Genomic DNA, 6,423 nt, shown 5'->3' with positions numbered 1-6,423 from the left:
ATATATATATATATATATATATATATATATATATATATATATATATATATATTAAGTCAATAGATTTGCCAAGCATCTGCATTTTACTGTCCGGATGCACAGAGACTCAACTTCCATGAGTCTAATATATTCTTTTACTTAGACTTAGAAATAGTTTATTGACATTTTGTACACACAGTGTGTATACAAAAAGAAACTATGTTTAGTGCATCTTTCAAGACAATTTCATTTGTTAAAGTGCAGCACTGATAAATGTAAACATATGACTGAATATGAGTTACACTTTCCAATATTTAGTTTTTTTTGTTTTGTTTGTTTTTTTAAATCAAAATTTTGCTTTTCTCTCACATTGTGCATTTCTTGCCCAAAGTACCAAAGAGTAATGTTGCTGTTTTTGAGTCAACAGTTTAGTCAAGATGTTGCAGTAATGGTAAATTTAGCTTTGTTTGTGAAAGCATTTGCATCTTTATTATGATCTCTATGTATTTTAAAGAGAGCTGGAATTCTTTGAAAAGAACAAATGACTTATAGATGTTGATGATGATGCTGATGGCAGCAGCACAGCTGATATTTCTCTCCAGTATGGAGTCACAGCCAAACAGGAACAAACCAGATGAAGCTACTATGATGAGAAAAAGCAGAGAGAGCAGAAAAATAACGTTAGAGATCGTACTAACAAATACTGCAGAGTGGGAGAATAGAGATAGAATGAAGCAAAAGGAGGGGGTCTTTATGTCCTCCTGCAGTCTAAGCCTATAGCAGCATTTCTATAGAGATAGCTCGGGATCAGTGCTGAAGCATAAGAACGTCACATATGGAGGCTAAAATACATCATGAAATAGATATCTAATAAGGAATTTATTATTAACATTAAAATTCAATAATATATCTATACCATGATTTAAATATCAAATAAACAAACTTTCCCATTGAATAATAAAAATTACATTTTAAATCATAAGTAAAAAAAAAAAAAGAAACATAATTGAAAATGTTTAATCCACACATCATAGAATCTAGAAAGAAATGTAACAAAAAAAAGGGACCACATAAATCATTAAGGCAACCATGAGAGCATGAAGCTATCTTCCATCAGTCTCGTTTAATGCATAGATGTATAAAAGCATCAATTAGCATCAATTTATCCAGTCATTGAATTGGACCTTCAGAGGACGTCGTTAAAAGAAGAAGTTCTGCTATTAGTAGTTATGATGAAATATTTGAATGCGTGGTTAGCTTCATATCAGCTTTTATTTTGTAGACATAATGCATGTGCAAATATCTTTGGTTTAAAGTAGAAAGTGGGAAGGCAGCAGATGGTGCCCACATCTGATAAAAAAAGTTTATTTGGGGGTTATGAGGGATGGAAAATTTCTGTTGCCTTGCTTCCAATTTTTCCTAAATTTCCTGCCAAGACCAACACTCCTCCCATTAAACAGCTACTTTGGAGCTAAAATGGATTCTACTCTCCACAGAGCTCTATATCAGGCCTGCGCATTATTTATTTATGAAGAATTATTTTCTGTTTTGGAATCGAGAAGCAAACAACCTGAGTGATTAAACTGTCTCATATAATTCTATTCAGTTTATTTATATAGCGCCAATACACAACACATGTCATCTCAATGCACTTTACAGTTCAACCAGATCATACAGTCAAATTGATTCAAAGTTTTCTATCTAAGGAAAACCAGTTGATTGCATTGACTCATTGATTTGAAGGCAATCCCTCACACTAAGCATGCTTGTAGCGACAGTGGAGAGGAAAAACTCCCTTTTAACAGGAAGAAACCTCCAGCAGAACCAGGCTCAGTGTGAGCGGCCTTCTGCAGAGGCCGACTGGGGTTCAAGGAGACAGAAGCAGAGATACAAAAAGCAGCTGTAAAAGGCGGCCCCGTCCAGGAAACACACAGCCAGGCAGACGAGCTCCGAGCCAGCTCCCACCCTGTGTTCAGGGTGAAGTGCAGTGTTTTACATCTGGGTCAGAAAGTAATGTTTTAATCAGATAATCTCCTTCCCTTCTGTTTGCTCTGTTCCTTACGTAGTTTATAACAAACTTAAAACAGTTTTTTTCTATAAATTCACCCCCATCTTGCCTCATTCCACTTTTTATTAAAGGCCAGATTTTTGAAGAGCACAAGTAATCAGCATAAACACTAAATATACAGCTTCTTTCTCATGAATCCTCTCTTTACCTGGGTTCTCTGTTTTAGTGGCTATAGAATGATACGATTCCTGGTGGCAGAATTAAAGTTGTTATACTTACAGCTCTCTTTTTACTTTTTATTTACAGTTTTGTGTCATTTATCGAGTATTATTATTGTATCATTGAGTATGGAAATAAAATACCTAAGAATGTGAGAAGAGGAATAAGAAGAAACATAAATTCCTCATAAATCTCCCATAAAACAAACAGAAAAAGAAGCACATCTCATATGTATCTTACTTTTCTTAATATAGTCTTAATAAATAAACAAAACAACATTTCTTCATTCCTTAGTTTTACAACAACTTCATCAAGTCTTCATCAAGATGCTAAGAAATGCTGAAAGAGCGCCACCTTTGGTCTAAGAGACAGGTATTCAAGTGTAAAACTTCATTTCTATTTGTTATATTTTTTAGGTTTCAGTTCTTTGAAATTTGCTGTAATTATTATTATTATTTATTTTGTTTTGCAGCTAATGATAAAAGTATTAAATATTTGATTTACATTAAAATCCTGATTTGATACGACCTTCAATAATTAAAAATTCCCAAAATGTTCACAATTTACACCATGATATCTCTCTAGTATTTGTGATCCCAGAATATTTGTGTATATTGTCCTATTTCCACACATTATCCTCAACAATCTTACACTGAAGGGTCCTTTACAAATTTAGACATAATAACAAGGCTATAAAAAAATCTAGCTCTCAATTTTCTATGAAATTCTCTTCATAATTGACAATTAAAATCCTTTAAAGGGAATCTCTCCACATATTATTTTTATCTTCGTCTTCATCTGCTGTCAGGGTATTAAATTCCAGTCTCCTCTTTCATATGCCAAACATTCTGGGTGGTAACAGCTGTGAGCCTCTTATACCATATAGAAACATGTATTTTAGTTGGTATTTTCTTTTCTATAGTATTGTTCTTTATCATTTGGATCTTTATTAATTCTCTCCTTCTCTTTATGATCCATAATGTAATGTCTGTTATAGAGATACTGTATCTATACATATCAGCAGGAAGATCAAAAGGCTCCCTAATTTGGCAGATTTAGAGCTTTTTTCTCCAAACAATGGGATGAGAGTTGTGAGACCTTTGATTATGTTTTCAAATTTTGTGGCAAAAATAAATTTTTTATCATTGCAGCTTTATTTTAGTATCTTTTTTTTCTGAAGAAATACAGTTACAACTAACAAGGTAAAAAAAAAACACCACGAAATTCCACTTCAATGAACAAATTATTTCAGTGTACACATTAATGAAATGGCAGCTGCTACACCTGTTCATTTTATCTTTGTACGAATTTTGCTAGGCTAATTTTCTTTGCTTAAACACACGTGATGAGAATATAAAGAAACAAGCTGAAATGTTTATTTATTTTTTGATAAGCCAGGGATTTATAGAACTTCATTCAGAATATTCATGCATGAAGCTGGTGCTGAACTGGAGAGCTCCTTCAGTGACAGACGGCTGCACCCTAAATGCACCAGGGAGCGTTATCACAGATCCTTCCTCCCAGCAGCTTGAAAACTCTATAATCACCAATGTTTCCAACAACCTCAATAGGTTGTTACATTCATGCTTATTTTGACACAGTTTCTACCTTAGTCAGTTAAATAACATGCTGCTGTCATTTTGCACATCTCTGATGTTGCTACTAATTTCAAATATCCGTTACTTTAAAAATATCCATAGCTGTATATTGGTTATTTATTCTCCAGATGCAGTTTTTTTATATTGTTAAAACACTTTACAGTACAGTATTTTATTTTTTTTATCTTTTAACTCTTCACTGTTATGTTGTTTTTATACATTTTTCTAAGGTCCACATTTCAGCGGCGGAGCTAGATGGGGGGCCAGGTTCACCTATAGCCAATCATTGGCCACCCACCATTTTTTCCCTCTAATACAGACGGTGGCAGCAGTAATACTCTGAAGGGGAATGCTTAAACTTATTTAACATTTAAATTTTCCATATATTGACAACTACTTGACTACAGAAACACTGGTTAATTATGTACATCAATATGCAAACATTAAAGATGACAGATACAGAATTCATGCTCTTTTCAGAAGTAAATTTTGCAATATTTGGGGTAAAGAGAAATTTATGTGCGTCTGCAAGTCATCTAGGAGTCTAAATCATAGATAAATAGTTACTTTAATAGTAACTCAAAAAATTGTTAAATGTGGATATTAGTAGATTTTAATTTTTTTTTTTTTTGCAGAATGATTATTGATAAAAGTAGGTAATGAAAACTGAAATATGTTCGCCCCAGAACTCAAACCTGAAAGAATTTTGTTCCCTATGCCTTTTATTTACATATTTACATGTAGATGTTTAAATATATGTTTCTATTTGTTAGCATAGGCTGCAGGAAAGTATAGTTTGGCTTTACTTAGAAAATATGGATGTTGTGCTTATTCCTGTTGGAACAGTGTAGATTGACCCTGAGGTTTTGGTAGCTTTTGGCCACCCCTCATTGTACATTGTTAATGACAAATTTTTTTCCCGGTTTTTTCTGTTGAATTCCTGCTTTGACTTTGACTAGGCCGTCCTTGAGCCTTGGGCATAGCTTTATTTTGATCTAAATTATTTATTTTTTGCTTTAATCACTTTAGCTTTGGCCTTTAAGTAGTTTACACGCAGGATTAGCGAATGCTTACCTCCATTAGCCTTCCACAGCTTCCCTGTTACTGCTCAAGAAAAGGAATCTGATGTCATAATACTGCCACCACCATGTTTCACAATGGGTATAGGAACGTTTTGATCCACGGAGATGTTGTTTCTTTGTGCCATTTACTTCCTTTTTTTATCCTGCTGGGTTCCAATATACCCCTATTAGGATTTTCTAGCTACGCCTCTGCCACATTTGTCTGATCATTTTTTTTTGTATAATAATGTTTCTGTAACACCAGAATTTCCCCATTGTTGGACAATTAAAGGATTTTCTATTCTATTCTATTCTAGAATCAGCAATAATGCTTTAAAAGGTTGCGGATGTGCAACTACGCGCCAGGATTGCTAATTATAAATTAAATTCAAAGCACTTTTTTTTTCCGTTTATGTAAAATATATGAAACTCCGCATGTTACACCTCCAGGCCACAGTGTGGCGGTGGTTCGCCCACCGATTTGAGACGCAGCCTAAATAAATAGTAGAAGAAGAAGTCTCTGCTGTCAGGCTCCAAACAGGAAGAAAACATCCAGTTGTTCTCCGGAGCAGGGACTGGTGCAGCAGCCTGTGTTGAAGTGGCTCAGTAATGAGGCGGGTTTGAGAGCCGGGTCGGTACCATGGTGTGTCCGGAGTAGCTCCAGAACCGACTGATAGCACAGAAACTCAGTGCTGCTCCACTTTCCTCCGGTCCGACCGTTGAAACGCGGTGAGTTAGCCTAGCCACCGAGCATTAGCTTCTACTTAGCCTCTCTGTTAGCAGCCATATATCGCTGTCTTCTTTAGAAAATGATACATTATTCCGTTGCATTGCTACTTAGCTTATATACATGTTATAATTTGAGCTAATTAAGTTTATTTCCATGCTAAATGAAAGCTAGCTAGCCTGTCATATGTCACCTGCTCATTTACCTTCACTTAAATGACCATATGATGAGTGTTTTAGGGCCAGTTAGAGGGATATTGCTTCTATTATGTCATTAGCGGGTTGTGACAGTTTTATAAAGCTCAGCCCTGGACTATTATCCAACATACGTGTCTTGAATGTTGGACCGTTTGAGTCTGTTTCATTCTGTCCATCAAAAGCTTTACTTTTTTCAGAGTAATGATATTTTGTTGAATCCGGTGTTTTTTAATTTTTATTTTAAGGTCAGTTTAACCGAATCCTGATGAGAATGTGTATCTGGGTACATGTTGCTGTCCTGTATGTCCAGAGAAAACCAAATCACTCTGGACTGAGAGCAGCTTTACTTTCCAGTTATATAGATTTGTGTTTGACTTTTAGAAATAAAGATTAATCATTCACTGCTCTGGCTGTGAATTTACTGTAATGTTGTTCAGATTGCACAAAGTTGCCTTGATGCTTTACTTTGATTAAAGTCTTTGTGATGTTAAAAACAACCAGTTTTCTGGTAAAGGCTGTGATTAATAACAGAATGTCTGCATTGTTGATGTTGAAGACTGCCTCCTAATTCCGAAAAGTTAAAGTCGTAGGGAAATCATATTTAAATGTCAAATCATTCTGGCTTAAACATGTA

At 34.8% G+C, this 6,423-nt stretch overlaps 1 protein-coding gene across 1 annotated transcript in view; it reads left to right on the top strand.

The window, feature by feature from the left end:
* The first annotated feature begins 5,390 nt into the window (after nucleotides 1-5,390).
* Nucleotides 5,391-6,423, top strand: part of naa60 (N(alpha)-acetyltransferase 60, NatF catalytic subunit) — a 17,588-nt gene continuing 16,555 nt past the window's right edge. Inside the window, exon 1 of the mRNA XM_015403594.1 lies at nucleotides 5,391-5,594. The gene's annotated coding sequence lies outside the window, so the exon portion shown is untranslated. The remainder of the gene's footprint in view (nucleotides 5,595-6,423) is intronic.

Source organism: Cyprinodon variegatus, unplaced genomic scaffold (genome assembly GCF_000732505.1).
Source record: "Cyprinodon variegatus isolate N-32 unplaced genomic scaffold, C_variegatus-1.0 Scaffold1525, whole genome shotgun sequence".
Taxonomy (NCBI): domain Eukaryota; kingdom Metazoa; phylum Chordata; class Actinopteri; order Cyprinodontiformes; family Cyprinodontidae; genus Cyprinodon; species Cyprinodon variegatus.
Note: the sequence above shows the minus strand (reverse complement) of the source record. Positions and strands in the feature narration are given on the sequence as shown.